This window comes from Physeter macrocephalus, chromosome 11, assembly GCF_002837175.3.
Source record: "Physeter macrocephalus isolate SW-GA chromosome 11, ASM283717v5, whole genome shotgun sequence".
NCBI lineage: Eukaryota > Metazoa > Chordata > Mammalia > Artiodactyla > Physeteridae > Physeter > Physeter macrocephalus.
Genome location: NC_041224.1, coordinates 81,204,790 through 81,230,004, shown reverse-complemented (window position 1 = coordinate 81,230,004; position 25,215 = coordinate 81,204,790). Strand labels below are relative to the sequence as shown.

Here is a 25,215-nt window from a genome sequence, read left to right as displayed (position 1 = left end):
TTATATGTTTATATCTCAATTGATTTTCTACTTTAGCTTTTATTGGCCCAGAAATGATAAGAAGCACTAATGAAGATGAGATATGCTAGGTGCCAAGCCCTTAATATCTTTGTTAGCAAAACTCAGAAACCTTTTTCTTGGATATTCAAGGGAGTGGTACTCCCAAGATTAGCCTTGAGTCCTTCAGTTCGAGCTGGACTGGTCTGCCTGGCCAGGCCAGTTCTGCTAGTATGACACAAGGAGGCCTGTCCTGATTTTCTAGGAGCAGAGAGGAGCTGGAGTTCTTGCTCCTCCTCTCCTCTACAGACACGGTTTTCTCTATCTCTCTTTTTTTTTTTTTTTTTTTTTTTTGCGGTACGCGGGCCTCTCTCACTGTTGGGGCCTCTCCCGTTGCGGATCACAGGCTCCGGACGCGCAGGCTCAGCGGCCATGGCTCACGGGCCCAGCCGTTCAGCGGCATGTGGGATCCTCCCGGACCGGGGCACGAACCCGTGTCCCCTGCATCGGCAGGCGGACTCTCAACCATTGCGCCACCAGGGAAGCCCTGGTTTTCTCTATTTTACAGAAGACTCCTTTAATCCCCTGGGCAGATATTTCAGGTGACTACAAACATTGTAACTTGTCCTGTTTAAATTGCTCTGGCTCATTTAAACAGGCACCACAGTTGCTAATATACCTCTATTGCAGTGCTTCTGAAGGCATGACAGGTACATTAGCTGTGACAGCAAAAAAGCACATCGGACCCCTAGAAGACACATCTGCCATTTCAAATTTTAAAAATGGAAATTATTAGATTGCCATGCGACCAAGCATATGCTCAATTATCATATTGACAATAGCGTTGTTTCTTCAGAGGCCAAATATCTCGTTGCTCATGTGAATTTAGAAGGCAAGACAGCGAAGACCACCTATTATAAATGCAGGAGATTCTTTTTTTTTAATAAAATAACAATTATGACGTCATTGACTGCCCATAAGACTTGGTTCAAACCCTTTTTAAATGTAACAACAGTGTATCGAAAATTTATCAGCCACCTATATGAGTCTAGCTGCTGTTCTAAGTGCTGCTTGTGGTTATACAGTGAAGTTAAACTGGTTAAAGCAACAATATTATTCCCTGGGTGGAAGATATTACAAAGAAGCAGGTAACATGTCTGGGCAATTTAAAAAAAAAAACAAGGAAGATGGACAGAAGAGGGTATTGTGGTGAGAGGGAGGAGAGGAGGTATGAGCTTAGATTTCTGTGATCTTTCGATGTTTCACTTTCCGTAGCATTTAATGACTGAAAAATGCTGTTAGTCATTTTCAACTTGCGGTTAGGTTGCAGGAACCACAGAACAGGAACTCCACTGCGGCAGGAGATAGAAGCAAGAAGCAAAAAGCTTTTTTGTGTGGGTTCATTTGCTATTTTATTATTTATTTATTGCTATTTCTTTATGCGGTACGCGGGTCTCTCACTATTGTGGTGTCTCGTTGCGGAGCACAAGCTCCAGACGCGCAGGCTCAGCGGCTATCGCTCACGGGCCCAGCCGCTCCGCGGCATGTGGGATCCTCCCAGACCGGGGCACGAACCTGTGACTCCTGCATCCACAGGCTAACGCTCAACCACCGCGCCACCAGGGAAGCCCTCGTTTGCTAGTTTAATTCAGTTGTATCCTTAGTCAGCTTTAAAGGTGTGGTTGCTATTTCTCCTACCCAATGCTCCTCCTCTTCTTTTGCTGCTTTATTTATCCTGTTACCTCTGCTCTCTCAGGTAGGGGGTGTAGCAGCAGGGAGAGCACAGTGGAAAAAAGCGCAGATTTGCCATCTACCTCCGGTTTCTCTGATTCTACTACTAACTGGATTCATCCCTTCAGGCTGGTTATTTCATGGTTCTGAGGCTAATTTTCCTCATCAAGTGAGGGATACTATGAACATTCTTCCAGGTTTGTGAGCATTAAATATGATCACGTGTTACATGCCAAGCACAGAAACTGATTACCAGTTTTGTTCATCACCGGTAGCTGTTATTAGAAGTATGGTTTTCACAATGACGGCCCTCCCAATTTCTCACATTTTCTAAATTTTTATCTCCCCAGCCTCCATTTTCTACCCTACTCTTATTATCATTACCCAACCTTTATTAAGTGCTAACCATAGGCCAGAACACTGTGGTAAGTACTTTATGTAAATTAATTATTTCTCAGAATCTATGCAACAACTTATTATTTTAATCCCAGTTTTTTTATTTTTGTTTTTGTTTTTTGGGGGAGGGGAGAGTTGAAATTCAGAGACATTAAGTGAAGTAGCTGGTTTAACACAATTAGCGGCCAAGCCCGCATGTGATCTGACTCCAGGCAGTGCTCTTCACCACCAATTACATCAATTACACTCCTCACCAGCTCTCAGACCCACAATAACCTACAGAACGGCCGATGGGTCCAACACTCAATTAGCGGGTTTCTGTAACTCTGTTGCATCTAATTTCAAAGCTGTTTCGTGGGGGTGGTGGTGGTGTTTTGTGAGTTCCTGACCTCCCAGAGGGCAGGGATCTTACCAGAACATCTCCTTTTAAAGCGCCCAACGCCTTGCAGGCCACAGACTCGGTGCCCAGTAGATGCAGGCTCATTAATAGATGAGAAAAGAAAGTGACCAGGCAGAGATAAGCAGTAAATAAAGTGCAAGATTATAGCGGAAAGAGAAGAAAAAGGAGGAAGAAGAAAAAATTCAAGGGAAAGGAACAGAAGCAAATGTTTACTGAATGCCTTCGTGCCAGTCATCGCACTTAGTCTCTCTTTAAGAGACTCTTTGAGTGTTCCGGCAGCTCGCTGTGCACGACTGTTACCTAATCTTCAGAAATGAGGAACTTAGGCTCAGAAACGGAGTTTCACCCACAATCGCGCGCACGTGGCACAGGTTTCATGGGTTGCCTGCCTCTGGTACCTCTTGCCAGGGTCAGGGTGGTAAAAACGGAGGCTGTTCCCTTCCCACTGATCCTTTAGGTAGCGAAGGGAACAAGGTTCGCGCCTCTGCGCAATAGCGAACACAAGTGATTAAGCAATTACAACTTTGCCAGCCGCACTTGTCCACGCTTTGTTCTTACTCTGAACTCAATCGTGAAGAAACTCAACTCCTTTAGTCACTGCCAGACTTTTTGGACACATCTTCCTTTTCCTGTGACTCAACCCAGACGAAGGAGTTACGGGTAACCTCTTTCTCTTCACCCAGCCGTTACCCGGAATCCAGCGGCGGCCCGTTCTCTCAGCAGCCGCCGGAGCTTCCCGCCGCGGCGTCAGCGCCGGGTCGGGGTGGGAGGAGGCCCCAAGGTGACGCGCGGCCGCCACCTCCGCCTGGAGGCTGAGCAGGCTCTCGGGGTAGCTGGAGGCGTGGCCGGCAAGAGGCGGGGCCGAGGAAGTCTGGCTGCCTACGGAGATGCGCCAGCTCTCGCCGCGTCTCGGCGGCTCGTGCAAGCCGCAACGGTAGTGGCGGCGGCGGGGCCCGCGCAGCTGAGGGGCGTGCGCCGGCCTCTCGGCATCCCCTGGGACGCGGCCTCGGACAGGTGAGGTCGGTGCGGGGCTCACCTGGCCGCGAGCGCGGGCGGAGCACCGGGTCGCCGGTGGCTCTCTCCTTTGGGGGTGGAGGGGTGTCCGCTGCCAACAGAACCGGCGAGTTGGGGAACCTGAGCGACCGGGAAGGGAATTCAGTGGAGCTGCTAACTCCGGAGCTGCCGGTTCAGAGACAGAAGGTATGTCGAGGACCGGAGTGCTGGAGGGCGCACCGGGGGAGGGCAGCCTGCCCTAGGATTTCTTTGCATTTTAAAGGACCTACATTAGGTCTCCTTGGGGCGCAGCGGAGTTTGTCACCTCCACCTCCGGGACTCTGTGCAGAGGTCAATCCCTCACTTGGGTGGGATTGGATGCGCTCCCTTCGTGGAGAGCCGGAGAGTCCGCTTCGGTTCCTTGCGCGGACATTTGCTCACCCCCCACGAGAGTTGAAAGCCTTCTGATAATTGTGTGGGTTCCAGAGTGTCTTGTCACATTAAAAAAAAAAAAAATACCGTGATGGTGGTGGCGACCTTGAGAGGCAATTGCTTCCGCAATTAGTTCCCCAGTGCACTGTCCATTTGTTAAGCAAATGGTGCGTTGATGGCTTTTAAATATGGTTGGGTTTCCATGAAGTGGATTAGAACGTCTGAATGAACTTATGCGCGCTGTGTGAAGGTTTCACCCGTGTCTGGGTGCTTACCTGAGTCCGTTCTAGAAGTTCCATCGGCATCGGGAACTTAAAGTTACCAAAGAGCCTCCCGGTGAACCTGGGGACTCTAGAAAACCTGTTTCATCGACACACCGAATCACAAACAGGTCTATGGATTGCGATTTCCATTAGCATTCAGTTTTTGTTTGGGTCAGCAGCATTTCAATTTAACTGATATCTGTTGCACGCCTGTTAAGGGGGGGACCTCTACGAGGGCCAGGCCGGTGTGCTGTGTGGTAGCACAGGTGTGGATACAAAAGGGAATTTTAGGGCAGTCGTTTCTCACAGGGGGGTGTTTAGAAAGAGAGAAGTGGCACATTGTGCTTTTGTCTTTACGGTATCTCTTTGATCTCTGGTAATAAACATTTTAAATGCAGGGAAAATGAAAATCTTTGGAGAATATTGATCATTAGCCTGGTTTCTCATCCAGGGTGACAAGGATTATCCAAAACCATCCTTAAACTAAGATTAGTAAGAATCAACTCTGTTCCAAGCACCATGCTGGTCCCTTTACTTAAAAACTTGCATAAAATATACAAAGTAGGGGCTTCCCTGGTGGCGCAGTGGTTGAGAGTCCGCCTGCCGATGCAGGGGACACGGGTTCGTGACCCGGTCCGGGAAGATTCCACATGCCGCGGAGCGGCTGGGCCCCTGAGCCATGGCCGCTGAGCCTGCGCTCCGCAACGGGAGAGGCCGCAACAGTGAGAGGCCCGCGTACCGCAAAAAACAAAACAAAGCAAAAAATATATAAAGTAGGTGTTACTTCCTCTGTACAGATGAGAAACTGAGGCAGGGAAGAATCCAGGAATTTGTTCACAGTAACTGATGGACCCGGACTTGAGTGTGGATATTTCTGAGTGCAGAACCCATGCTTTTTCACTATTCCAAGTTACTGTGAGACAGATAGTGTAAATCTGCAGATTTTATGGAAATAATAATTCAAATTTATGTTCACAAAACAGTCCACGTCCTGAGAGTTAAAAGTAACCATCATGAGTAAAACGAACATTGTTTGTTTTCATTCTCCTTGTTAAACTGAAACCAATCTGGGACAAGAAGATGTACAGCTATTTTAAAAAATATAAAATTTATTATGTATCTTCCTTAACATATTTTTAAGGACCTAATATAGCCAAGTTGGGCAAATTAGTGAAACTTTATATGTATTCCTTGTGTATTACACATTGAAGTATCAACTAATATTCATATTATTCATATGCTGAAATATCAGCTAATTTTATTATTCTTATGCTTTAACATATTTCATCTTAATTTCCTTTTATAGCTTACAGGTGAATAGAGGCCACCTTTGTCACCTAGAAAAGACTTTGTGTGTGTGTATAAATCTATAAGCATGAATATTTATTTTAAAAGATATATATAGTTTTCCTTAAATCTATCTCTAGAAGTGTAAGTGTGTCAACATGCTTATTTAGGAAGGAATCCTAAAATTCCAATTTAGTCTTTTGAGTAAATGATCCATAACAGCTCAACTGATGGTTTCCTTAAGTGCATGTAAACCACACAAGTGATTTTCAAATTAAAATTATTATACTGTGTAGGATAAGAATGAAAATAGTACTTAGAATTTTAAATAATATTTCTTGACATGGAGAACACTCGCTTTCTTAAAACCTTCCTTGTAACTTGGTAATTACACACAAAAATTGAGGGGTTTCATATTGAAATTATCTTCAGGTGTTGAAGAAAGTGTTTTTTGTTGAAGAAAGGCTTTTTGCCTCTGTTGGGAGGATCAGGTAGATATTCTGCCTGGATCGTGCTTATTAGCACATTTGTTTTTCCCTCTATCTTCATTTGACAGAGAAATCGACAAGACACCTTGAACTTCTTTCTAAAAGCATTTGAAATCCTGCCTAGCAGGTGTTTATAAAAGTGTGCTTGGCTTGGTTAAGATGCTTTAATGAAGGGGCAGGGTGTGTGATGATTTAGAGAAATATACAGAAGAGCTGGAGAAGCGTATGCATGAGGGGTGAAACCGGCAGATCCAGATTTTGTGAGACCTGAAAGGTAAACAATATGGGGATCCTTGTTAAAAAAAATAATACAAAATTAGCTGTGAAAGTGAATGCCTATTTAGAATGGAAAAAGAAATTGTAGCCATTTGCTGGAGATTGCTATCTCTTTCTGCAGAGATCTTTTTGGGCCATTTACCAGAAATGCTTACATAAAAATGCTTCCTAAAAAAAAAAAAAAAAAAAAAAATACTTCCCGATTGCAACCTTCTCTCTGAGAACACTCAGCATTTCCCAGCAGCTTGTAGCACTCATGGGGGCCTGTGCCAGTGAGAGTCCGGAAAATGAAGCTCCGTTACCTTCAAAGAGTGGGAGCGACAGTTGTGTTTGGAGGCAAAGGACCAGTGGCCCACTGAGCAGAAAAGCTGTCGACTGGGGTGGAGGGGATCCTGGGCTCATTGGGGTCTCAGGGCACTTCATGTCCAGTGAACAGTTCTGAGAGGAAGGCCCCTGATGGTGTCTAAGACCTTCCAGTTTGGTTGGTTCTCCAGGGATGCCTTCGACTGTTGGCTGTCCCAGCTTTCATTCTATGTCACCATTTATTGAGGGTTTTCTATGTCCCATGCACTGAGTAAGGCCAGGTTCTGATTGCCAGGGAGCTCCTGGTCTCTTGGAGCTTATTTCATTGATGATAGTACAGTGTTGGTGCCAGCACAGAGGTCTTGATGCTTGAGCTGAGTTTGGAATTGTGGGTGGAGATACTGAGATGGAAGAGTCCGGGAAGGGCAGTCTAGGGATGTGGAGGGCCATAGAAAGCCTTGGAGGTTTGGACCCACACACTGTCCTCCGCTGATGGAGGGAGGCCCCATAGTATTTTTACACATGTCTTTCCAAACTGAGCAGCACCCATGCACCTGAGATTAACTTGTTAAAAATATGTGTTCTCAGGGCCCATCCCAGGCCCCCTGAATCAGAAGCTCTGTGTCTCTGGCACAGAAATCTGTGTTTTAAGAAGCCTTCCAGATGATTCCGGTGTATGCTATAAAGTTTGAGAACCATTGCTTGTAGTGTTTAAGAGAACTGGTAGGGCATAGAATCCCTTGGGAAGATAAAAGGAGAGGAGTAAGATTAGTACTAAGGCTAATATGTTATTATTGTAATATAACTTACCTTACTATCACTGACATTTATGGAGCACTGAGATGGTGCCAGGCATTGTGATTAAGAAATATTAACTCTTTTAATCAGCAGTACAACCCCAGGGAGAGAGCTGTTGTCACTCCAATAATTTATTTATTTATTTATTTTGGCTCTTCCTTTTTTTTATTGATTTACAATGCTGTGTTAGTTTCTGATGTATAGCAGAGTGATTCAGTTGTACATATATATACATATTCTTTTTCATATTCTTTTCCATTATGGTTTATTACAGGATATTGAGTATAGTTCCCTGTGCTATACAGGAGGACCTTGTTGCTTATCTGTTTTTTTCCCCTTGGGCTATTTCTAATCTGCCTTTCTGTTAATTGTTGCTATTTCCTGAGGTCCTGTCCACTTTTTTTTTTTTTTTTTTTTTTGCGGTACGCGGGCCTCTCACTGCTGGGGCCTCTCCCGTCGTGGAGCACAGGCTCCGGACGCGCAGGCTCAGCGGCCATGGCTCACGGGCCCAGCCGCTCCGCGGCACGTGGGATCCCCCCGGACCGGGGCACGAACCCGCGTCCCCTGCATCGGCAGGCGGACTCCCAACCACTGCGCCACCAGGGAAGCCCAGGTCCTGTCCACTTTTGAGATGGACATGAAGATCACTCCATTTAAATGTGAGAAAACTAAGGCACAGAGAGACAAAGGTGTTGTCCCAGGTCACATGATTGGAAAGCAGTTCAGCCAGGATATAGGCGCAGGCAGTGTGGTTCCAGCACCCATCTTCCCTCTCTGGGAAGGTCTGGGAGAGTTTCCATCACTGTTGTTGTTTTGTGTTGGCCTTGTGGGAGAGGTCTGGGAGGCAGGCCTGGAACTGCTTGGAATGGCCCTGTTTGCTGACCACTTGGGGTTGGCAAGTTTTTCTTTAGGGACAACTTGCCAGATGAGAGAGGAAGAATCTTACTGTCATTCACTCCAAGTGCAAATTTTGAGAATTTCATAAGCAAATGGATATGATTGTGTATATATGATTACATAACATGGAGCGCCTCTTTCCCCAGCATGATGATGGGCTTACATGGATTTCCCCAGAGGATGATTGTGGAAGGTGGCCTTATTTCGGAATACTGGGATTTGATCAGGATATTAGCACAGGGACCTCTCTTCTAAAGGCCAACCCCCCTCCCCAGGCCACAGAGGACTTGAAGATGATGGTGTGTTTGTTCGTCAAGTCCTGGAAGGTATCTAGAAGAACTGTACTTTGCATTTTCAGTTTTTTTTTTTCTTTCTGAAAAAAATCATTCTCCGCAATTCCGTACATTTTATCATGGAATAGCTCCATCTTGCGAGGCAGCATCAAAAGAATGTATAGCTGTCGATATGAGTACATGTGTCAGTGTGTAGAATGATGGTTTGCCTTTGGGTGTGAGCCTCAGATTACTAATTATTTATGATCTTGGAGAGACAGCAGTGAGCTGTCCTGAAGAGAGATCTTAGTTTCCTGCCCAGGACCTGGACCTGGGTAGCCTGGATGAAAACCAGGAATCCTAGCCACCAGACCACCTAGAAGCAAAATGGCCCTGGCTCTTACCCCCATTGAAAGCAAGAATGTTTCAAGGAGGCAAAAACTGTAAAAACAGGTGCAAAGTTTATTATTAGAGACACAGCATAATGTATGGGAGAGCACACAGAGAAACAGTTTAAGTTAGACGCAAGGTAGAAATATACACCCAGAGAGAAAGGGTATGGGTGTCCTCTCTAATGAGGAGGAGAGCAGTAAAGAGGTGATTTAAATCCCTTATATAGGACAGTTCTTTCAGGTCTTCCTTTACCTTTGGCCAATTATTTTGTTTCCTTTCCCACATCTGACTTGTTCTAGGACCCCCCCAACATGTGTGCACATCTTTTTTTTTACTTTGTAATATATAAATTTATTTTATTTTTGGCTGCGTTGGGTCTTCGTTGCTGCGCAGGGCTTTTCTCTAGTCGCGGCGACTGGGGGCTACTCTTCGTTGCGGTGTGTGGGCTTCTCATTGCGGTGGCTTCTCTTGTTGTGGAGCGCCGGCTCTAGGCGTGCGGACTTCAGTAGTTGTGGCACTCGGGCTCAGTAGTTGTGACTCGTGGGCTCTAGAGTGCAGGCTCAGTAGTTGTGGCCCATAGGCTTAGTTGCTCCGTGGCATGTGGGATCTTCCCGGACCAGGGCTTGAACCCATGTCCCCTGCATTGGCAGATGGATTCTTAACCACTGTGCCACCAGGGAAGCCCCAACGTGCACATCTTTTTTGCTAAGATGGATTTCACTTCAGAGGCCTGTGGGTGTATGTCCACACTCACTATGGGGTGGTGCTCCTCCGTTTTTGAACCCCAAGGAGCCTTCCTGTGCGTGTGTAGACAGGAAAGTTCCCCTTGACCTCAGGAGTGGTCATCTCATCTCTTTACTTCAGCAGAGCTCAGCTTCTGCCACTAGCTTTGTCCTTGGAGTGTCTGGGTGAGAACAAAGCTTCAGTTTTACTCCACTTAACAAACATCAGCTGTCCGGCCCAGGGGCCCATCTATCTCCTACCTCATTTACTTCTTCTCCAGAGACAAATATTTAGACAAACATTAATTTGAGTTATGGCAAGCAGTAGAATGTAATTCTGAGAGTACTGGCTGTCTCACTCATGCGTTCATTCATTCATATGGTCATTTTTGCCTCCTTGGTTGTGCTAAGCATTCATGTTAAGCACTGGAAGGAAATGCAGTGGTGACCAGCCAGATGTGATCCCTATAGACTAGGAAGGGAAAACTTGCTCTGCGATGTTACAGGTGAACAGAGTTAGACGCCCTAATTCAGGCAGTAAGTTGGCAAGAGAGGAGTTAAGGTGTTACCATAGTTCAGGAGTGAGGTTATAGGGCTTAGTGTAAGGCAGTAGGGAAGCAGAGGTGTGGAAGGATCTGAGAGAGATCTGGGAGGTTACAGAGGTGACCAGGTGGGTGTGGGTGGCAAGAGAGAGATTGCTGGGGCTGAGGTTTGTGTCTTGGGCCCCCAGGTTGGTGCCAGTAACACAAGTCAGGACTAGAGAAGGCGGTTTTCTAGAGAATAATCGTGAGTTTCGTGGATGTTGTGAGTTTGTAATGTGTGGATGACTCCAAGGTAGAGATTTGGGTAGACTGATAGAATAATGCAGCTGATCGGAGAACTGAATAATTCAGTGGGGGGATACTACCACCAGTTGAATAATGCTGTCTCCCAGGCAGTGTGGTAAGTGAGAAGCAGGTCATGGAGGAAATGTGGGCATTTCTCCTGAGTAGGCAGGATAGCAACGCACTCCAATTCCTTTGACGTGAAAGATGAAAAAGGTTTACTTCTACACTTTCTTCAGAGGGTGGAGATGAATCCTCCACTCTGGCCTTTGTGTGTTTGACAGCCTGAGCTCTGGCCCGTGGGAGGAGGCCCTCAGTGTGGAAAGGAGGCCAGGCAGGAGAGTGACAAGGGGCTTGCTGAAAGCTGGTCTTCAGATTTTGAGCCCATCTTATTGTCACAGGTTAAAATGCCTTACCATCTTTCCTCTTAATTTGTTATGTTGTATTATTAAAAACACTCATTTATCATTTATGTGTATCATGTTTATGGTAAATGAATCGTATCATGTAGATTGGCCATATGTGTACATATACATACATACACACATATACACATACATACATGCATGCATGCATACACATATGCATACATATAGGTAGATAGTACATACCATGTAGATTGGCCAGGGCTGTTTTGTAGCTGCTACCGATACAGATGTTACAAGATTCATTTGTATAGAGGATACAGGTTTTCTTAGGTGCTCAGAGTTAAGCTGATGGCTTGTTTAGAACATGTGTTAGAAAGTACCTGAATACCGCAAAAAAAAAAAAAAAAAAGAAAGTACCTGAAATACATAAATATTTGTTCTTTTATCCAAAAGCTATTAATTGTGTATTATGCATGCTGTGTGCTAGAGTTTTCCTTGTGAATAAAGCAGAGAGCTCTGTCTCCTTAGAGCCTAGAGGGGAAGTCAAAGACAGCTTGACAGGTGAGTACAATAAAGTGTGCTGTTAGTTAAGGATAAGGCACAGCGGGTGGTAGGAGTTAAGTAGTGAAGGGTGCCTCCAGGGGCAGGGCTGCCAGTGCTTAGCGGGAAGGATGGGCAGGCATGTCAGCCAGGAGGAAGATTTGGAAGGATCAGAGAGGTTGCTTTGAGAAACTGATGGATGGATGCTTTTGAGGAACTGAAAGTTTAGAATCGCCTGTTTTGTCCATTAAAAGTCAGCTAATAAAAGAGAATGTTCGTGAGAGCTGTAAACTGATCAGGAAAACCCAAAAGAAAGTATTCAACTTTTATCTGTGTGACTGTGACCATGTTCAGATCCAAGAAGCAAAAACTCAAAAAACCTGCAAAAAACAAACAAAACAACCACTCCTCCCCCGCAAAACCCAAACCAAACTAGAAACAAACAAAAATAATGATTGTGTAATACTTTTTGGTTGTGGGGAGGACTATTTTTAGCATTATGAAAGATGTTGAGGGTTAGTCTGAGAACTTAGGTGGTATGTCAGAAAAGAACATTGTATTACCTGAACAATAGCTAACATTATTGCTATGATAGTCTTGCCTAATGTGAAAGATTATATATAAGTATATAAAATTAGCTTAGCTTTCTAGGTTTGTAGTTTGGAAATGCCTTTAGGATCAGCCCTTTCACCTCCTGATGGCCTTTCATGAACCACCTGGGGCCCAGAGATGCTGGAGGCTTCTTTATCCTCACATGTTGGTAACAAAATCTGTCCAATCTGTCAGGTAAAATGTATCTGTTACTCTTTGTCCTATAGTTTCTTGTCTGTTGCTGGACCAGGCCCTGTAATTCACTATCACCATCTTCTCAGACTCTTTACTGCCATTTTCCTTATCTCCTCTTCTATTTGTCATGCACTTTCTTTCTACATAGGTTAGTGTTTTGGATCTTGTTAGGAATCCTTGGCAAAAGTTGCCTTCAGCATTTTAGGCCTGTCGAAACAGGTAGAATTTCTCTGACATTTCTTTCACTCTCTAATCTCAGGTGAGCTGGCACAGAGATACTTAGCTTTAGCCAAGAATGAGAAAGAAGGCTCTCAGGAAGTTTCCTGTGTTAATATTTGAACAAGAAGACATAGCAGAGCTGAAGAGGTACATGAGGAATTGTTTTTAAATGTCATGAACTCTTTGTGTGACACACACACACACACACACACACACACAAAAGTTTAAACACAGAGGCGTGGCCCTGGTCATAATAACAGATTAATATTCAGTTGCTTTATTAACTACTTTCTTTCCAACTTCCAGTCTTGTGTCATTTCTAGCTTTGTCACCATGAGCTCAAGATCCTAAATCACTCATTTATTGCTTAGTTTTGGGGTTCAATTGCCAATATGTGCCTTTTCATTGATAGTGTTTTTTTCCTTTAATGGAAGGAGTTTTTGGCTTTTCCTAGTTTACAGGACATACAGGCTCATCTGCGATTTATTTCGTTTAGTGTGCTAGCTGCCTGCCATTGCTGAGCTTCTGTTAGGTGCGAGCATTATCTTATTTACTCTAATCCTGTCAGGGACCCTCCTAGGTAGGAGTCATCCCCTTTTAATACAAGAAAACAGGGAGACTCAGAGAAGCCCGATAACTTGTTCAGGGTTACCCAATTGGATGGAATTTTAGTTTTTCTCCTACTATTCCATTCCAGCCAGTGCTATTTCAACCATTCCACTCTGCCTTGCTTCCCAATGAAGTTGTTTAACCACAAGACGAGAGAATCTACAAGACCTGTTCCAAATAAGATTCCAGGAATTTCCCTGCAGCCTGGGGTTGGAAGCAGCTGCTCTGCACCTTCCCAGGGTGAAGGCATAGTTGAAACCTTTTTCACCTTTCACATCGGCAAAGCCCTGGAATCCTGCTAGACCCTCTTCTGGACATGGATTTGGCATGGTCTTGATAAATACACTGCTTTAGAGCAGTTTCATGCCCAAAGATTGTGAATACATGAAGCTGGATATTCTGAAAAGGTCTCTCTCCTTTATCTGACCCAAGTGATGCATAAGACATGTAATCGTTGTAATAGATTTGCGGAGCAAAGCAGGTGGTCCCTTCCATCTAAACACCATGCGTAATTCCCGAGCGTTCACAGGAGAGCTACCTCCCAGTGTTTTTGTGTTTTTAAATTGATGTAAGCTTTTAAGTACATGCAGATGTTGACATTTCAAAATCCAAGTAAAATTCCTGTGGTGGAATTGATCAAATCTAGGTGCTTTTTTGTTACTCATTTATTTCTAAGCATTAGGCCCGTTTGTCAAATGAGATCTTTTAAGGGTCCACAGTATACAGATGAGGTTGATGTTCTGTTTGATGTGGTCTTGGAGAAACTGGAGTTAATTGTGCTGGACATTCTGCTTATGCCATACCTCCTAGGAACCCTCCTTTAGTGGACGTAGAACCTGTGGCCTCGTAGGATGTGACAGTAGATTCTGAAGCTGATGTGGTGGAAGTGGGAATGGAGAGGGTGTAAGGTAAGCTCCCTAGCACCCTGCGAATTGATGTCCTGTGCATTTGAACAGAATGCTTATTAGTGTCATCTGCATTCATTCCAATAAGAAACATTACAGACATTCATATGTAATGAAAGATAAGTTGGTGCTTTGGTTAAACTATTTTTTAATGCAAATTTTGCTGACCAGTTCTGGATGTCTTGTCAGTGTGATTTTGGTAGTTTTTTTGGTTTGTAATAACATCCCGAATCTAGCCAGTTGGAAAACCAGCCCCTGCCTTGAAATGTTGTTTTTTGGTAGTGGCTATGAGTCAGAGCTAACTGACTTAGAATTTATAAAACATTGGTTTTATTGTTGCTTTTAACATTATGTGATAAAGCATGGTATGAAATAGTATAGAGCAAAACCCCTTTTACATACACACGTATTTACACTGTTACTATGTGTTAGTATATGAATGTGTGTGTATATATATATATATATATTTTTTTTTTGTTGTTGTTGTTCTGGAAATGAGCATTAGAAACTTACCAGTGGTTACTTTTTGGAAATGGTCTAGTCTAGGCTGAGTCACTTTTCATGGTGAGCTTCTCTGCACAATTAAAATTTCCTAAAGGCATACCTTGAAAAAATATTGCCAGGGTTAATTGGATGGTGAGATAACAGGCCTTTTTTTGTTGTATTTAAGATGTCATTTAAAAAAAAGTCATCCTTGGACATGAGAATATTATAAATACTTTGAATTCCTTTAACATTTTAAAGCTTTAAAAAAGTCTCTGGTATTTATTATCAGATTTTACCAGTCAAACATCTTCTGTGTTAGAGATCTGGAAACACTACAGTGGCACTGCAGTGCCTGGTAGTTGATATGATTAAGGAGAGAAAAGGTTCCAAGATTCTATCTACTCAATGAGCCTTTCTGGAGGCCACCTTGTTGAGGTAGGTGTGGGGTGGGACCACTTCAGAAACCTCCACCGCAGTAGGCTGGCTATGGAACCCCACTCTGTGCCTCCCTTAACTCACCATGACCCAGTTACTGGGAAGAGCCAGGGTTTGGAATTCAGACAAACCTGGGCTCAAATATCAGCTCTGCCATTTGTAGGACTTCATCATCTCCAAAGCTTGGGTTCATTATTTGTAAAATGGAGATGAAAATCCTTACCTTGGGGTGCTGTGACTATTAATAATAATCCCTGTGGAGTGCCTTGTATGTAATAAGTACTTTATACATTCCTGTTATTCAAGGAGAAGAGAGAGTCTGGCTACTTGGAAATGAGTGAGCCTGCAGAGGTTTGGGGAAGTGAGTGCCCACAGTGTTATGGGAGTTTTTCCCCAGAGATCAGGCCCCTCTGCACTGCTGATGTTTTGTTTTATATTTTCTTCCAACCAGAATAAGAGTAAGAATGGGTAGGGCAGGAAGCATGAGTAGGAGCTGGTACTAAATGACAGTTTTTCAAAAACTAACTGGAGACACATTTTTAGGGAGCAATAAAATTTATCAAATTCAGTCCTTTTTACCCACCTAGAGGCCGTTCTTTTTAGAGATGAGACATCATCCTTCCTTTTTTTTTAAATTTTAGATTTTTACTTTCACTTTTAAGGTGTTTTTCCCTTTTGCATTTTTAAGTAAGTCTTGAGAGCAGAAAGTGGATATTGGTCATGTACACATTCTATTGATTGTGCTGGATTTAGCACTTTCTTGGTGATTACAGTATAATTTGATGAAAGCCCAGCCACTCCTGGGGGAAACCTGACAATGTTGCCTAAATATATATGGATGAAAGAATACCTTGGAAGGCTGTCTTTGGAAGGTGGCAGCTAATCAGTGTCTTTATTGGGTTCACATGCCTACATTTCTGATTGCAAAAAAAGAGAAGGAAAGAAAAAAGGAACGATTAGCTATGATTTCCTGTTTATACGGGGCAGTAGAGAAAACAGAAGTGGTTCCTACTTTCAAAAAGCTTATCTCCTTGGAGAGTCAAGATCCATCTTTGTGAAAAGATTATTAGTGGTACCCTCTTGGGAACAGAGGATTTTAAAGGCAGGTGAGGTCTGTTTTAGGCTGATGCGAGGGAAAGTGTGATCTGAGTCTGGAAGGATGGAGAGGAAGTGACCCTCAAAGGCTTGTGGAGGTCTCCAGGAGAGATCTGCACTGTTTATCTCTGTTCCTTTCATAGCGTGTGGCCTCCTGGAGCTTTGCTGAAGGTCCCTTTGCAATGCTGCATGTTTTAGGACTAGATACCGTGAAGCAGGAGATGAAGTGACAGAGACTGGGGGACGAGGTTGCATAAAGATCAAGAACGTGGAGTTGGGCTGTTGGGCCTGAATCTTGTCTCTGCTACATATTGACTGTGTGCTGCTGGGCAAGTTACTTAAACTTTCTGTGCCTTAGTTTACCCGTTAGTGAATGAGGCTTCTAATAGTACCTACCTTATAGGGTTATGAGGATTAAACGACAGATGCACTTAAATTGGTTGGTGCGTGATGTCTGTTACACCTAATGCCTCATGTATGGAGTAGTTACAGTAGCTGCTGCTGTTGCTGTTGTTTTTATGACATTGATGGTGGGGAGGCTTATTTTAGCTGAAATGACCTAGAAGGTGTCCTGTTTGCCCATCTTAAGAGAACCTCACTATTGCTTCATATTTAAAAACTCATTTGCAGTATTTTAGCTCAGTGGGAAGATTTGTTTGGATACATCTGATCACTCCAAGCCTTTTCCTAGCTGATGTTCCAGTAAATGAGTTGCAAAGTGCATGGGTTGAGAGAGCATAGAAAATTAGGAAAGTTCATTTGGGAATTATGAATTTAAGCTGTTACATGATAGCGGCCACTTCATGGACTTGACACTGGCATTGATGGAATCAGAGTGGTGGGGGAAAAATCGATGTAACCTTTTTAAGAGATAGATGGTTTTAATATTGATAATAGTGTTCTCTACCTTTTCATTTGAGAAATGCTGCTATAATGGAATGCTTTATAAACACTAATGTGTGCTGACTACATTCTGAGAGTGAGTAATCCCTTTGGGTATTTTGAGACAAAAAGTTCTGTAATCTGGGCAAATGTCACTTTAATGCACCACTGAGAGTTTTAGAAATATATTCTTCAAATAAAGCATATTTCACATGAGTGTAGGAAATAGCCAATAATCTATATTTTAAAAACCTTTCTTTAAACTTAAAAAATTTTTTTAACAGTTCTGTTTTGAACTAAATTTTATTTTATAAATTGAAATATAGTTGATTTACAATGTTGTGTTAGTTTCAGGTGTACAGCAAAGTGATTCAGTTATACATATACATGTATCAATTCTTTTCTAGATTCTTTTCCTTAATAGGTTATTACAGAATATTGAGTACAGTTCTCTGTGTTATACAGTAGGTCCTTGTTGGTTATTTGTTTTATATATAGTAGTGTGTAAATGTTAATCCCAAACTCCTAATTTTTTTTTTAACATCTTTATTGGAGTATAATTGCTTTACAATGGTGTGTTAGTTCACTCTCTCACTTCGTCACAGCTTACCCTTCCCCCTCCCCATGTCCTCAAGTCCATGCTCTAGTAGGTCTGTGTTTTATTCCTGTCCTACCACTAATCTCTTCATGACATTTTTTTTTCTTAGATTCCATATATATGTGTTAGCATACGGTATTTGTTTTTCTCCTTCTGACTTACTTCACTCTGTATGACAGACTCCAGGTCTATCCACCTCATTACAAATAACTCAGTTTCATTTCTTTTTATGGCTGAGTAATATTCCATTGTATATATGTGCCACATCTTCTTTATCCATTCATCTGTTGATGGACACTTAGGTTGCTTCCATGTCCTGGCTATTGTAAATAGAGCTGCAATGAACATTTTGGTACATGACTCTTTTTAAATTATGGTTTTCTCAGGGTATATGTCCAGTAGTGGGATTGCTGGGTCATATGGTAGTTCCAGTTTTCGTTATATTATCCCTCCTTAAAAACCTTTCTCAGGCAAGGAAAGGCTTGGTGCTTGGTGTATGCATGTGTGTATGTATATGTGTGTGTATGTGACTGATGAATTTTAATTCATTTGTAGCAGTTTTCCTCATTTGATTCAGGCATTTGGATCAGTTCAGAGGTGATCAGGTGCACATAAATTAGTTCCTCATGAATGCATCTTGGAAGCCTCACCTGTTGTCTTTACTTGGTCCTGACCTGCTAGGGGACACTGGCTGTCTCCAGGAGCCTCAGGATTAAGGAGCATCTTAGATGACTGAAATCCAAACATTGATGGGAAGAGAGGAAAGGGCCTGGGTTTGTAGGCTTTTGCAGTCATGCCCAGTTCTAGGCTCTTTCAGTTCTTTGGTTGAGGGTTTCAGAGGTGAATTAGGTGGGCTTCATCGTCAACCTGCAGACTGTGATTTTATAAAGTTGATAAGAGGAGTGGATCATTCCATTATGAAATGCATGGGGAAAACCAGAGGGGAAGGGCAGGCAGGTAAAACATGCTCCACCCTCAGCAGCATGGTGACACCCAGGTCTCTAATGAGGCTGTGTCAGGACTGATTTAATGCTCAGTATACGATACATGAAACTGCTCACACATCCTATCACAGAGCAATAAATACATTGCCCAGTGTTATTTAATTAATGATTAAACATGTATTAAAGAGCTTACGCATTGTGAGACTTTTCAGGTTGATGGAATATACTGGTCTCTAGGCAGGCTTGGAGTTCTGGGAAATATTCAGTCATGAAAGTAGTAGAGGAATTGCCATCTGAGTTCGTTTGTTCCTCCCTCCCTCCCTCCCTTCCTTCCTTCCTTCCTTCCTTCCGCTGCTAAGGCCAGGTATTGTGCTGAAGTTGCAGATGTGGACTAGGCAGATACAGCCCTGTCTCCTCAGAGGACTTAATTATTGTGGGAGGTGGATTGGGGAGACCAAGTAAACAAACTGATGAGATAATTTTGATCATCAAGGCCACGCTGAATGTCAGGTGTGACAAGAGATTATGGTGCCGAAATGCAGCTTCATACTAGAGGGTCAGGGTCTGGGTTAGGGTTAGGGCCAGGCTTGCTAAGGAAGCGATGCTTGATCTGAGATCTGAAAGAGCCAGTGTTTGAGCTGTGGGGAGAACAGATTATATAACAACCTCGAACCAAAACTCCCTAGACCTTCCTCCTCAATATTTGCTACACCCATTTTTCTCCTTGCTCTGGGGCTGCAGCAGTCTCCTGCATTCGGGCATGAACATTAGACCTGGTAAAACTGAACATTCTGGAAATGATGGCTTCTCCCAGGCCAGGTGTTCACTATGGGTTGGTGAGCCTTCCTCCTGGCATACAACCCATGTCAACTGAACTTTGCCCCTAACAAGAGCTCTTCTGTGTTTACTTTCCAATTATCCTGGCTGGTTAGGTGAGCCCAGAGCTTACTTTAACTTTCCTGTCATGCCTAATACACGTGTGATTTCACTTGATGCCTTTAGCTTTCTGTAAATGACACACCAGCATGTCGTATTCTCACATGGTCAAGATTCTGCCCACTGGTGTCAATACACCTTCTGGAAATTAGAGCTTCCTCTTTTTTCAGTCTGACTTTTCAACTATGGATTATTTTTAGGCTTTTTCTATCTTTTCTGAAGTTTGAATTGTTTTGTGTATTTATAGAAAACGAATGAAAGCAGCCGAGGAGGCTTTGCAGAGGTTCAAGTGTCTGAATGGAGAACTCTTTATGGTCAGGGAACTCGCACAGTGGTGTCAACGCTGCCACGGTGGCTTGAGCTGGTACTCTGTATTTCTTGTTGATTAACTCTAAATACAGAACAGTGCCGTTTTCTCCTTTACCATAGAAGAGAATGGTTATCAGAATTACAACCTTATAGGGAAGCAGACATTTATTAAATAAAATATTAACCCCAAACTTAGATGCTATTCACACCCTGGGTTTTGTAGATAAATGCTTATTCAGGCTCTTCTCTCTTTGGAGACTTCTGTTCTGCACAGAGGCAATAACATGAAAACATTTTATTGCACATAAGTAGGAATTACAGCAACCTAATAATAAGACAGATTAAGTAGATGTTTGTCCTGATTCCCTAGCACATGTCTGTACCATGTCAGTGAAGGGACTGCATTCATTTTTAAGAATTTATTTTTAGAATATTAAATTCTAAAACTGTATACATGGACTTTTCTACACTGGCTGTTAGATAAGAACTAATTAGCTATGTCATGTTTTGAGTTGCTAAGGCCTCTTGAATTGAATGTGCTAAGGAAAGCTGTAGAATACCCTTGGTCCTTCCACAGGATCCATGTTTCTGATATTAGTGCCGAGACAGAGATGGCAAATAGCTGGCATAGAGCATTTGTTCCCCTTCTGAAGCCCATGGCAGATATTCATGTTGATGACATCATGTTTTCCACTGAGCCTCAGAATCCTTTGAAATAACAGCTCTTCAGGCAGCTGCCATCAGTTGATCTGATCTGGTCATCAGAAACCTAGTTGTCATCCAAGATAATTTGGGATTGAACTTTTCCTTTATGTTGGGGGAAAGCACACACAGACACACACATCCACAAAATACCATTGTACATATTGCTTTCATTTTTATGTGTATTTATTATGCAAACAGCATGATGTCAATACTAAAGAGAGTACAAACTAAAAATTCAGAAAGAAAGCAGGTATTCTCTGTGTTGAAAAAACTAGCCATTAACAGTTTTTCTGTGTTTCCTTCTAGCCTAGTCCATACTTACACATCATTTTCTAGAGCTGCAAACATAGATTAGGTACAATTTCAGTTTGTGTGTTTTCCAGTTAAAATTGTATCATAAATAATTTTCCAGGTGGCTACACAGTGTCAGAGAACTAATTTTTAATGGCGGCATTAATGAAGATTAGTGGTTCATATTTCTGTTCACGAGTGTGTGTATCTCTACAAATACATCACTGAAATAATATGCATTCTGTGCTAAGTTTCCTAGGCTTATAGTACATTTATATTTTATATTAACCTGATTGTCACCTTGTGCAAACTGTGTGATGCATTCTGTTCTTCACCTGTGATCAAGGGGTAATTTAAAATTTCATGTGGTGAGCATGTATAGGGAGTTAGTAGAGAAGGCTATGAACCATGTGTTTTAGTATGGATTTTCTTTAACATACTCTATAAAAACACATTAAGGCAAATCACTGGGCTCTCTAAAGAACTAACACAGTGGAATAACCTTGAAAACAAATTTATCTAAGTGAATTTATACCTCATGATGGGGACTGAGAGTTGTGTATTTTTCCTTTTATTAGCTCAGGGAGGGTCTTTGTATCTCAACTGCATTAAATGCCATGAGCTCTGCAAGGTGAGATCACTCAGAGAACAATCATAAAATGAAGAAATGTGGCCTGAAACTATACATTTGATTTTTATGCTTATTTATAGAATCCAGCTCGAAGGGACTAAGAGAGCAAAATCGACAGCATAGCCCAACAATTTTAGTACAAAAATGATCCTTTCTGGGGAAAAAAAAGCTATCTTCATTGTGTTATTAAATGTGAATCAGTGCTGAGTATTTATAGAGTGAGAAGCCGTAGAAAATGTCCACCTAGTCAAGTTTTAGCAAGTATCCTATCCAAATTAGAAGCAATACGTGGATATTTATATACTGACATAAGAAACATGACTATAGAAATTGATTTGAAAATTGTGGCTCTTGGGTGACTTTTATTTGATTGACAGTGTATGGAAATGTGGAAATTTCACACAGATATTTGGGCTGGGAGCATCTCTTGAAGAATCAGAGTGTTGGGACAGCCCTTGGCCACAGGGCTGTGGCTGTCCAAGGCCACGCCTTGCTCCAGGGCGTCCTGTGTGTTCTCTGGCTTGCCTCATCCTCCACCACAACTCATCTGCCTGTGTTCCTGTTTTTCTTCTGTGGCACCCATGGTCACCTGAGATTTGGACCCTGCTACAGACACACTTGTCTTATTTATTTATTTATTTTTTGTTTCCGGTACGCGGGCCTCTCACTGCTGTGGCCTCTCCCGTTGCGGAGCACAGGCTCCGGATGTGCAGGCCCAGCGGCCATGGCTCACGGGCCCAGCCGCTCCGCGGCATGTGGGATCCCCCCGGACCGGGGCACGAACCTGTGTCCCCTGCATCAGCAGGCGGACTCTCAACCACTGCGCCACCAGGGAAGCCCCACTTGTCTTATTATTTTACTTAATTCATCCTCTTAAACGGTATCACTTTATAGATCCATATATTCACTCCAACTAGGCTTAAAAATCAATTTTAAAACTTATTTAAAATTTTTGAATTGTCAGAAAATAAACATAACATAAAATTTACCACCCTACCCATTTCTAAGTGTACTGTTCAGTGGCATTAAGTACATTCACATTGTTATGTAACCATTACCACCATCTGTCTCCAGAACTCTTTTCATCTTGCAAAACGGAAACTCCGTAGCCATTCAACAACCATTTCCCACCTTTTCCTCTCCACAGACTCTGGAAGCCACCACCATTCTATTATACTTTCTGTCTCTATGAATTTTACTACTCTAGGTGCCGTATATATGTGGAATCATTTTGTATTTGTTCTTTTGTGACTGGCTTATTTCACTTAGCATAATGTCCTCAAGGTTCATCCATGTTGTAGCATCTATCAAAATTTCCTTCCTTTTTAAGGCTGAATAATTTTCCACAGTTTGCTTTTGTATTCATCAGTTGATGGACAGTTGGGTTGCTTCCATCTTTTGGCTATTGTGAATGATGCTGCTATGACCCATGGTTGTACATATACCTCTTCAAGTACCTGCTTTCACTTCTTTTGGATATATATTCAAAAGTGGAATTTCTGGAACAGATGGTAATTCTGTGTTTAATTTTTTTGAGGAGCCATTATACTGATTTCTATAGTGGCTGCACCATTTTACATTCCTACCAACAATGCCCAAAGGATTCCGATTTCCCTAGATCCTCACCAACAGTGGTTATTTTCTGTTATTTTTTAAATAGTGGCCATCCTAATGGGTGTGAGGTGGTATTTCATTGTAATTTTGATTTGCATTTCCCTAATGATTAATGATGTTTTAAAAGATTGCTGTAGGTGCAAAACACAACCTTTTGAATTGTCATTGAAAAAAAATTACCTGGAGAGGCAAAAGATGTGGATTTTAGCCAAGTCTCTATCCTAATTAGCCATCTGACCTTCAGTTCCATTTAAGAGATGTGAATTAGACCTCTGCCAAGCGCTGATGGCTGCACTGGGTGCCACAGGGAGGAGAAAAATAAATCACAATTTTTTCATTCATGTCTCTGGTTTATAGTTTTCTTGTTTCTGAACGGAAAACAGCTGAAATCTTTTTTAATTCTGAAGTTTTTAACCTATGACCTAAGGATGTAAGTGTAACCCAGGGTCTGTTCAGACTAGGTAGGATTGCCTACCATCAAAATACAACATGAAAACGTTAATGTTGCGGGGAAAAGGAAATGGTGAGATTTTTGAGGAGTCTACGATTAAAATCTGAATTTTATATATTTACAACTTTCACTTAGTCTTAATTTATGAGTTTGATTTTGAAAATTTAACCTATTTTAATTAATCAGATAACACTATTTATTACATTGTCACTGGCATAAGACTACGGAGAATTTCTCTCCTCTTCATAGCAAAGCTTCTTGAGAGGGTGTCTCTTGTCATATCTTGCTTCCCTGCCTTCTCAGTGCTCTGCATTCTGGCTTCTGTGTTCCCCAGGGCTCTACTGCCCTCCCAATAGCCAAAAGCAATGGATGCACTTTAGCTTTCTTCAGCCGACTTCTCTGAAATATTTGAAATGGTAGGTCTCTCCCTCTCTGAAACTCTTTCCTGTCTCAGCTTCCTTGATGGCTCCCTTTTCCTCCCTAGCTCTCCTGTGCCTCTCTGGAGAGTGCTCAGTTTTTATTATAAGCTTTTCTCTGTGCTTCCACTAAAAGTATGTGATCCCTAATCTGGTTCTGTCCCTAATCTTGTTTTCTTTTTACTTTACACACTGGCTTGGGAAAGGGAGAGGGTTCCTATCCTCCTCATTTCTGTCCAAACCTTGTTTTTAAACTGTAAACTTGGACAGCCAGTTGGGCTATGTAGTCTGTCTCCAATTTGATAACTTATCAGTCCTTCCGACTGAAGATATTCAACGTGGAATTCATCTTGTTTTCTGTAAATGGCTCTTGCTTTTACTTTCCTGTGTTCATTGGTAGTTTCCATGGATTCCCTGCTGCCTGTCTAGAAACCTTTGACATCTGCCTTTGCCTTACTCCTACCCGCCCAACACATATAAGCAAATAGATAACCTAATTCAGCTTCTCAACTAGTCCCCTCATCTCTATTCTAATTACCATCTCCTTGGTCTATGCCCTTACCATGATGGTTTGATCCATCTGAATGCTGTATTAGATCCATCTGAATGCTGTATAAGATGCTGTATTAGCATCTTATTCTTAATACCTCATAGATCACACTGTATTGAAATTGTTTTGTTCTCTCTCTTACTGAATTGAGTGCCTCAGGAGAATGATAAGTGTATATTTTATCCTTGAGCTAATACCTAGGGAAGAAAAATCATACCCTCATTACCATTGCACTCCAGTTTTTAAAAAAACTCATAAAAATATGAACAGTATGATAGTTCCTTTTCATGTCAAAGATCTAATTCTGCTTCAGTATTCATGGAGTTGTAACCCTTAAAATCCAAAGATGGAAAAAGAAAATTTTCTCATTAGTTAAAAAAAAAATCTGGTATTGTTTTAGCTCATTGGTGGGTTGAAACCAACATCTGCTTTTAACGTGGCTTTTTATGCTCTAGAGCACACTGTTTACTTTCACCTTCAATGACTCAGATTTCAAACTGTATAAATCAGAGTTGCACATGCGTGCACTGAAAATGACGGGGCAATGGTGGGTGACATGATAGAAAGCTTTAAATACTTCGATGGTGGATTGGTGACAGCAGATGCTTTCTTCATAGCATTTGGATATTTTTATAGTTACTTTCCACTTGCTTCTGTTTATTATGGCTGCTTATTTCATAGGGTATTTAAATACCATCACTTTTTAATTAGCCTTTGTAATTTTCTGTATTCTTTTTCACTCTAATGCATCCATAATTATGTCATCCACCATGTCTCTTTGTTTTTTTTAAATTCTTATTTTATAATTTTGACTGATTTACACAGAAGAGAGATTTGGTGATCCCTAGTTAGTGACGGCAGTGTAGCTTAAAGTATAAGCACAGATTTTGTGGTAAGAGAGAAGCTGGTTTAAATCCTGGTACTGCCACTTACTAGCTGATGATTTGCTTAATATTTCTAATCCTTGATTTAT

At 42.1% G+C, this 25,215-nt stretch overlaps 1 protein-coding gene across 1 annotated transcript in view; it reads left to right on the top strand.

Moving 5' to 3' along the window:
* The first annotated feature begins 3,401 nt into the window (after positions 1-3,401).
* MCTP2 (multiple C2 and transmembrane domain containing 2) overlaps positions 3,402-25,215 on the top strand; it is a 254,744-nt gene continuing 232,930 nt past the window's right edge. Inside the window, exon 1 of the mRNA XM_055088201.1 lies at positions 3,402-3,538. The gene's annotated coding sequence lies outside the window, so the exon portion shown is untranslated. The remainder of the gene's footprint in view (positions 3,539-25,215) is intronic.